Source organism: Dinoponera quadriceps, unplaced genomic scaffold (genome assembly GCF_001313825.1).
Source record: "Dinoponera quadriceps isolate SergipeBrazil2010 unplaced genomic scaffold, ASM131382v1 scaffold566, whole genome shotgun sequence".
Classification (NCBI taxonomy): domain Eukaryota; kingdom Metazoa; phylum Arthropoda; class Insecta; order Hymenoptera; family Formicidae; genus Dinoponera; species Dinoponera quadriceps.
The window spans coordinates 2986894-2994733 of record NW_014555972.1 but is presented as its reverse complement, the minus strand read 5'-3'; positions in this window follow the sequence as shown (position 1 = coordinate 2994733).

Here is a 7840-nt window from a genome sequence, read left to right as displayed (position 1 = left end):
TCGAAACGATCACACGGTGTTGTCGACGATAATCGATGCGACACATCGTGTAACACAAGAAACGCCGGCGGCCGTACAAAAATAACCTCTTCCTCCTCGAATTGAAATATTACGTTAAGCCTTTTTATAGTTAAGCCTAATTACACTACATAGTAAGAGCTGAGAGAGAAAAATTAATTTAATTTCAACGATAATAATATAATCCACCCTTATTTTTATCCTGATGATATCTTTAATTTCCGTTTTCGCTGTTTTAGCGGCAAAATACATATACCAATACACGTTAAAAAACACATCCAAGACACCGCGCGCACAGAACATTGTGGCGCAGAACATTGTCAGCGCACGGCTCGCACGCACGCAGGTTAGCGACCCGACGCGATACAAGGGTCAATCTCCTTTAATCCGTCCCCGGGTAATTTCATACACCAACTCCCTGTAAACCGAACTCGACCCTTCGACACTGGTATCGGTCGACTTCTGACTTCGGATCGATCTCATCAAGGAACATTTGTTGAGCGAGCAAAGTGATTGCGGTCACCCAAGAGAGTCAGATACCACATCACGTCAGCCTGTAACTAGTCGCATGGATTCTGTAAGAGAAGCACTTTCCCTTTACTATCCCTCTCTTTCCTAACTTCTCTCTATCTCTATCCGTCCTATTTCTTTGCCGTCCTCTTTTGACCTCTTAAGACTGTTTATTCGAAACGTCGTATTTCGAAAGGAGAAACCGGATGAATTTTGAGAAAGCGGGGAAGCGGAACAAAAAAGGGGGAGTGAAGCAAGAGACAAGGCAGTCGAAGATCAGGAGAGTTGTGGAGGTCGTGAGGCACAACGAGACCCTCTTCGTGTTGGCGGGTTGTTAACGCCGGAATGGCGAAGTTACAGATTGCCGCAGAAAGAGCACGTCGTTTCGCCCTTCTTTGTCCGCTCCATCTGGCCGCCCGGCGGCGGATCGAACGGCCATCCAGAAACATGCGATGTACGTCGGGGGTGTTCATTTCTCTTTACGACCATCGAGCGATCATTTTTATTACGGGGAACTCCCGTCGGCCGAGAAAGCAACGACGGGCAAATCCCTTGCGCAAATGCCGCGCGATGATACGCATTCGTATTACGCTGTTATCATTAATTCACGAGTTACCTCGCGGACATCGACTTTTCTGACTAACGGGAAATATTTTACAGGATGTGTGTGTAATAAGCACAATTAGCAGGGTTCCTCCTCTTCGGAAATCCGGCCTTCCCTTCAGCCTGAATCGAATCCGTCGAGATTTTCTCATTTTCCCACTTTGAAGCATCTCTGTAATCTTGGTAACTAAACTTTTCTAAATTTTTCTAACCACGTTTCTAAGGACACTGACACATATGTGTGCGTTTAGAAATATCCATATTTCCCTTCTCAATAGCATTTCACCGAAGAGGAAATTTAATTACTGAAAATGTTTTCGCGAATCACTCGTAATGCGTATAACCATCGACGTCTTAACGTCTTTCTTCTCATTTCGAGAGAGAGAGAGAGAGAGAGAACAATAGTTCCGAGCACGGTAAGAATACACAATATTTCGAGTTTCGTTTAAAGTGTCGATATATCGCGCAAATGATATTACCGTTCGTTTGCTTCGATTTCCGCCGGCGCGGTTTACATGATGTAAACGTTCCTAACGCGAAGGCAGAGCAGAGTATTGGCCCTAAATTAAATCACGTCGATTTCGCGCGCGGATCAGGTGAAAAGCGCTTACACCGCTGTCCGTGTCGGCGATATTAAAAATAATGGCGTGTATGAAAAGGCGAGCGTATCAACGGCGGCGGCGGCGGCGTGCGCGGAACATTGCTGACATGTGCGGAATTTAACGACGTTTCGAAAAATTCCGTGGACCATTGATCCCGCGTTACTGGTTTGTCGCACGTCCCATCTACGTGGCGTCGAAGGTATCGCCGTTTTATCGTCCAGTCAGTAAATTCTCTTCCTCGCCGTCGGGCATGGCGGTGTATTATACTTTCTCGCCGGACGTATCGCGATAACTCAAAACTCCTTTCCCCCTCGTCTCCCCCTATTCGTTCTCCCATGCGGTAGCACCTCGTCGAATAAAATATTCCCGCGATATCGCGCTGGGCAGATCCGCGATTGTCGCTACATCCGATCGCGCAGCTTCCCTAGATCGCGCAAATCTCGCACGGCCTGAAAATTCGACGTGTCGAGAAAATCATTTGCGAGGGAGCGCATGCTTGCTATGTTTTTCGAGTCTATTGCGAAATACCAAATTCGCCGTTGTTGCATGACGCGAAGACGTTGACTGGAAAAATATTCGAAATCTCGTAAATATCGGATCGAAGCGAGCACCTCGGCATGATGAGTCATCATAATGTATTTATTAATCAAACATCGGGCTAAATATCTCATTATTTCGCGGAAATCGTGATTTATTTTTCAGCGTTTCTGTAAGACACCTTTTTCACATCGTTCGTGAATAATTATATAAATGTGCTCCTATAATAATTATTTTGAAACGATCTCACGTGCTCATAGACGTCGTTTAATGCACAGGAATATAATTTGGTAATTGCTGTTTGGGCATTCCTAAACTTTTTGTAACCTCGCTTCACTTTAAAACAGACTTTTCATCGTTTTATTAGATTCCATTTTACAGCAATTAGAATTTTTCTCTTAGTGTTGAAAGTTCGGAGCGTTGAAAATTCAAGTGTTTTTCCTCCGTTGATTTTATCTCTAAGAAATTTGCAAACTGTTCAATTAACGGCGCGATTGACGTACGGAAAGTAGCGTGTGTATCGGTCTCGATGCCGGTCGTTATCGATCGTTACGTCGATATGTCGCCGCCAGTTACAAAGTGCTCGCGCACTCGGAATAATGTGAATTTGCGATTCCGCTGCTACCCCGGAATATCGACCACGGTGCGTTTAGGCGAATCCCCTCCCCCCCCCCNCCTCCCCCCCCCCTTCTCCTCTGGAAAGCTCGACACGTGTTCTTGTCCTTTCCCATCGTTACCGGTGCGCGTCGGTAAATGAAAGTAATTGGGAGCTGATCTGAAAAATCAAATTTTGCGAACGCATTCACCGGAATTTACGAAGGATTTTAAATAGCACTCTGACTCGCTTTCCCGTTTAGGCAACAAAATCCTTATAAGCGCGTAATATTCTTTGAATATTATATGAATATTGTTCAATATTAAAAGAATATTCCTATAATATTCTAAGAATGTTATGTAATATTTTTTAATATTACAGGAATGTTCTATCGATGTTATATGTACATTATTATATTTCACATAATATTCATAGCATATTATAAAAATGTTTTCAGAACATTAAAAAAAGAATAAAATAATAATAGTATGGAAAAATATTTATATATAAAATATATGTATACACATATATTACAAATGGTTAGATGAAGACGGACAAATTGTCCGTCCTTATTTAACTAAATGGCCTTACTTGTAAACACAACACAGAACAGAACCAAGAAATCGTGCGCATAGCATGGAACAGAACCAAAGGACTGTGGACATCGGCTTCGTAGTTCGCGCACGAATTGTGGATGTAGAGGCGCTTCGAAATAAAGTAACAGCTTTATCGCGGCCATGAACGCTTTCAAGCTTCCTTCTGCCAATAGTTTTCCACGTCACCCATGAGATACTAGTTGACGCGTTTTTCTTTATTTTTTTTTATTTAGAATCAATTCACTTGAAATCACATAATTCCGTTTAAAATCCGTGATGTTTATTGTTGACATTGATGTTCCTTGTTCCTTTTAATATTCGACCGTTGAATTTTGCTTAAACGAATGTTATTCTAACCTTAAGTAGCCAATAATTTATGTGTTTTACTGTAAAAAAATTTGCATACCTAATGAGGAAAGTATAAATGAATCTTTTACAGACTCGGTGTAGATTTATTTTCTTACGGTTTGAACAACGAGATATCGCGAAGGCTCTCGGAGCGTACACCGCTTTGACCCGATATTTGTGATTCAAATATTTTTCCAGCCGATATGTAACGCTTTCACTTCTTTCAGCTCAACATCGCCGACACGATTTTGTTTTATCACTCGCTCCTTGGACGTTCGTCGAACCACGATAATCGCCATTCCTCAGAATGCGCGCTTCGAACGAGGACTTCCAGGTCACTATCAAATTATTTATAGGGTATTTTTTCAGCCGGTCCTTTCAGTCGGAAAAGGGTGTAGCGGGAATTAAGGGCGTTTATCTTCGTCGAAAAGATTGAGCCATTCGAGAGGAACTTTCGAGACTCCCCAATCGACGCTCTCTCGCACACTTCGCAAATCTTCGACGAAATCATTTTCATTTCTCCTAGGGGATCGCACGAAAACAAATTATACCGTTGTTTTCGGTCGTCAAATTTCCTCCGCTAAAGCTCTGTCTTCAGTTTATACGTTATCGTTGAACACTAACGTCGAGGAAAACTGGCCTCGACTTGTCAAAACTATTCCGATCAAGTGCTACATGTTAAAATCGAAGTTTTATCTAACAGAACAATAACCAATAACATAGCAACTTTTCCTATCTGTTTAATTAAACACACAATATTTTTAATCAAGTTTCCTGCGGCGATAAAAGAACAATCTAAAGGATCCTGTTAAATTTTACATTTATTCTTTATTTAAAATTTGTATTATAAAAAAAAAAGATATTATATTTCTCGAGGTCAAAATTTGAAATATCAACAGCATATGTGAAACTTGAAAATATAATAAATAAAGGCAAAATGGACACGTGTTATTCGGTTAGGAAAGTTATATTGTAAACTTTGCTTTAAAATTCCCTCCGTAAATAATATCGATATAAAACAGAAATATATAAAAATATACTTTTTGAAATTCTAAATGATATTAAAATTTTTCCCAGAGGAAAAGAGAGAGAGAGAAAGTGAGAGATGGGGAGAGAAAAGAGTTATTTAAAGATTTATCAAAGGAGGAGGGTCAATAAGGCCATTTCTGATCGAGTCCCCTCCCGATCGAGTTCTTTCTCATCTAATAATTACTTTTGACATTCCCAATGATTATACAATACAAAAAGAAATTGTTTAACGGAAATCAGAAAGGGGCACAAAAACGGCCTTCTCTTCCTTTAGATTTCGGCATAGGAAACATATTTGCTGAAAATTATCACGAAACAGCATTATTTTGCGCGAATAATTATCATCTCAAACTGCTTTCGTTCTCAATTATAGATACACTCGGGTGACATGTCACTATATCACCTGCGAATAGCGTTCGCATGATTAACCGAATCTTCCTTTTAACCGTGTAATGTAGCCGAGAGAAGGACGACGGCGAGAGAAAGAGAGCGAGCCAACTTTAGTAAATCAGAGCGGTCGCAGTCGTAATGAATTATGATCTACAATCTAAATTAATTTCGGCCTGTCACACATTAATCCTCCGCGAACTCCCGCGCGCTTTTTCAACTCGCCGCAAGCGAGTTCGCGCGGCTCCCGCCCGCTTGCCCGTATCCTCCGCGTTTGAAGTCCCTCGCCACACAAATCAAAAATTCCGTTTACCTCGCGAAAAGCCCCCTTGATGAAGCCGCCAGCGGCCAGTCTGAAGTTTATGTCAAAACAGCTGATTACGGAGCAAAAACACGACGTCGCATGGCGAAAAGCAGCCGGGAAAAATGACCGGCAGGTTAGGGACGCGAAGGTGGAACACTCGCGATAGTCACTCTTTGGAGGCCTGAGGTCAGAATGAATGAAAAAAGGCTTGGGATGAAATCGTCTTATCGTTGCGTCAGTCGATCATTGCGTTCAGGGATGTGTTTGTCTAGGACTGGTGATATTCAAAATTCGGCTCGAGGAAACGGATCCAAGGTCTGTTTGCACGGGTACCGTCTGGATCGGAAGATGTGACGGTGCGACGAAGATTGCAGGAAAAAAGGGTAAGGACTGACACGTTACGGCACGTAACAGCTCTCAAACGGACGCATATGTACACAATGGCCTGTGTATTACGTCCCGAGGGAAGAGATAGCGTGGAGAAGGAGTGAATAAGATACGAGAGGGAATTAGTGAGCGAGAGGAACTCGGTCAGAGACGACGAGGACGCAATAAGCGTATCTCTCTTTATCTTTCTCTCTTTGCTTCGGAGGATAATCTCCCCTCCCTCGTCTTCCATCCTTCTTCATCCGCCCTCAGTTTTTCGGCCGAGTCGAGTGTTCGTTTCTCTCCCCTTTTCCGTGTTCGCGCTAACTTCGTTCGACTCTCGTCGGAACGCGATCGCTACCTCGCTCGCTCCTCGTAGCCTCTTCTCAACCCTGGAGAGAGAACGATGACGGGAGCACGGCTGACTTTCCTCCCTTCGACTTCTGCCACGTTCTTTGCGCGTTCCCCACCCCTCGTCGCCGTTCTCTTCTCCTCTCTCTGTTTCTCGCGCGCTACGACCTTCCCGCAATCCCCCGGCTTTTTCAGACCCCTGCGTCTACACACCGCCCCAAACTTGAATCCAATTTTCCACATCATATCCCGCAAAAGTTACTCCGGCGGGCCAGGAAGCAGCACGACGCTGCCCTCTCTCCTCTGAGCGCAGCTGAAGGAAGGAAGGAACGGCGGGAACATTTTTATCTTTCCTTTGTCTCTTTCTCCTGTCCCCTAACACCTCCCCCTCTCTCTCTCTCTCTCTCTCTCATGTCGCTCGGAGTAAAACAATTTCGAAACATATTGCCCGAGTACGATCTCCCTTTCCCGCCCGTCCGGCTCGTGTTGTCTCGTTTATTCGACCCTCGTGGAAGACGTAATAACGCATGTACCTTACCATTGTCGTTGGTATTTCCCTTGTTCTCCGTGGTGTCTCGGCAGCGCCGCCGCCCGTATTTCCAACCTGCGAAGAACTTTCTTTCGGAAAGGGCGGGCGAGAAAGTCGGCGGGCAAGAGAATGAATTTTGGGGAGTAGGAAGTCGTAAAATTAGCGTTAGTTGCCTAACTCATTCGAGATGAATTAATTGGGGGAGGGGGGGTTACCAATAAACTAACGATGGAACGTTAATATCGCTCGCTGTTAATTCAATTAGTATATAAAATACACCGCGGGAAAGGAGGGGAGAGGGAGGAGGATAATTAATTTAAACTGCAGCGGCGGCCAAAGTGACAGCCGGCGAAAGCCCGAAGAGAATTTCGTCTGCCATTCGGCTTCTGCGGTTAGGCGCGTCTAAATACGACGAACACAATGGAAACTCCGCGACGCGCTCCGACGTGAGGATGCTGTCGTATCTCAAATATTACGCAGCTAATGGCATAGTAACGAACCGATCTGGATGCGTAAAATTTATAACGACGCCGCCGCAATAGCGAGAGACCTATTCCACTGCGAACGAGTGCGAATCGCACATTGCGAGTGCCGGCGTGATTTAAGAACGCGCAACAACCTCCGCATTTTTCCCCGCAAAATAATGGAACGCTGCTCACTTACGAATTTATTTATAGAGAATTTTTATCGGGTTCAGTGTAATAGACCGTCACTGGCTATCGTGTTCGACACACATACACATATATATATATTCGGCACCGTCGCGTTACGCGTTTCCGAGCTAATGGACTGGTATTTCTTGTTATATTGTCGTTCGCAGTGCGCCGCTGAGTGAAAGTTCAACGTTGCCGATTTAAAATATAATTGTCGCGCAGCCGGAATTTGTTTCACGTTAATCCCGGTAAAAATCGGCAACATTTAATGTACACTATCACCACTGAGTTTCACAGTTTATCGGGAAACACAGTCGATGGAAGAAGAGGATTGGACGCCAGTATTATATTTCGAACTGTGTTCTTGAAACGTATTATTTGCGAAACTCGCTCGATGTTCTTTGGTGTTTGA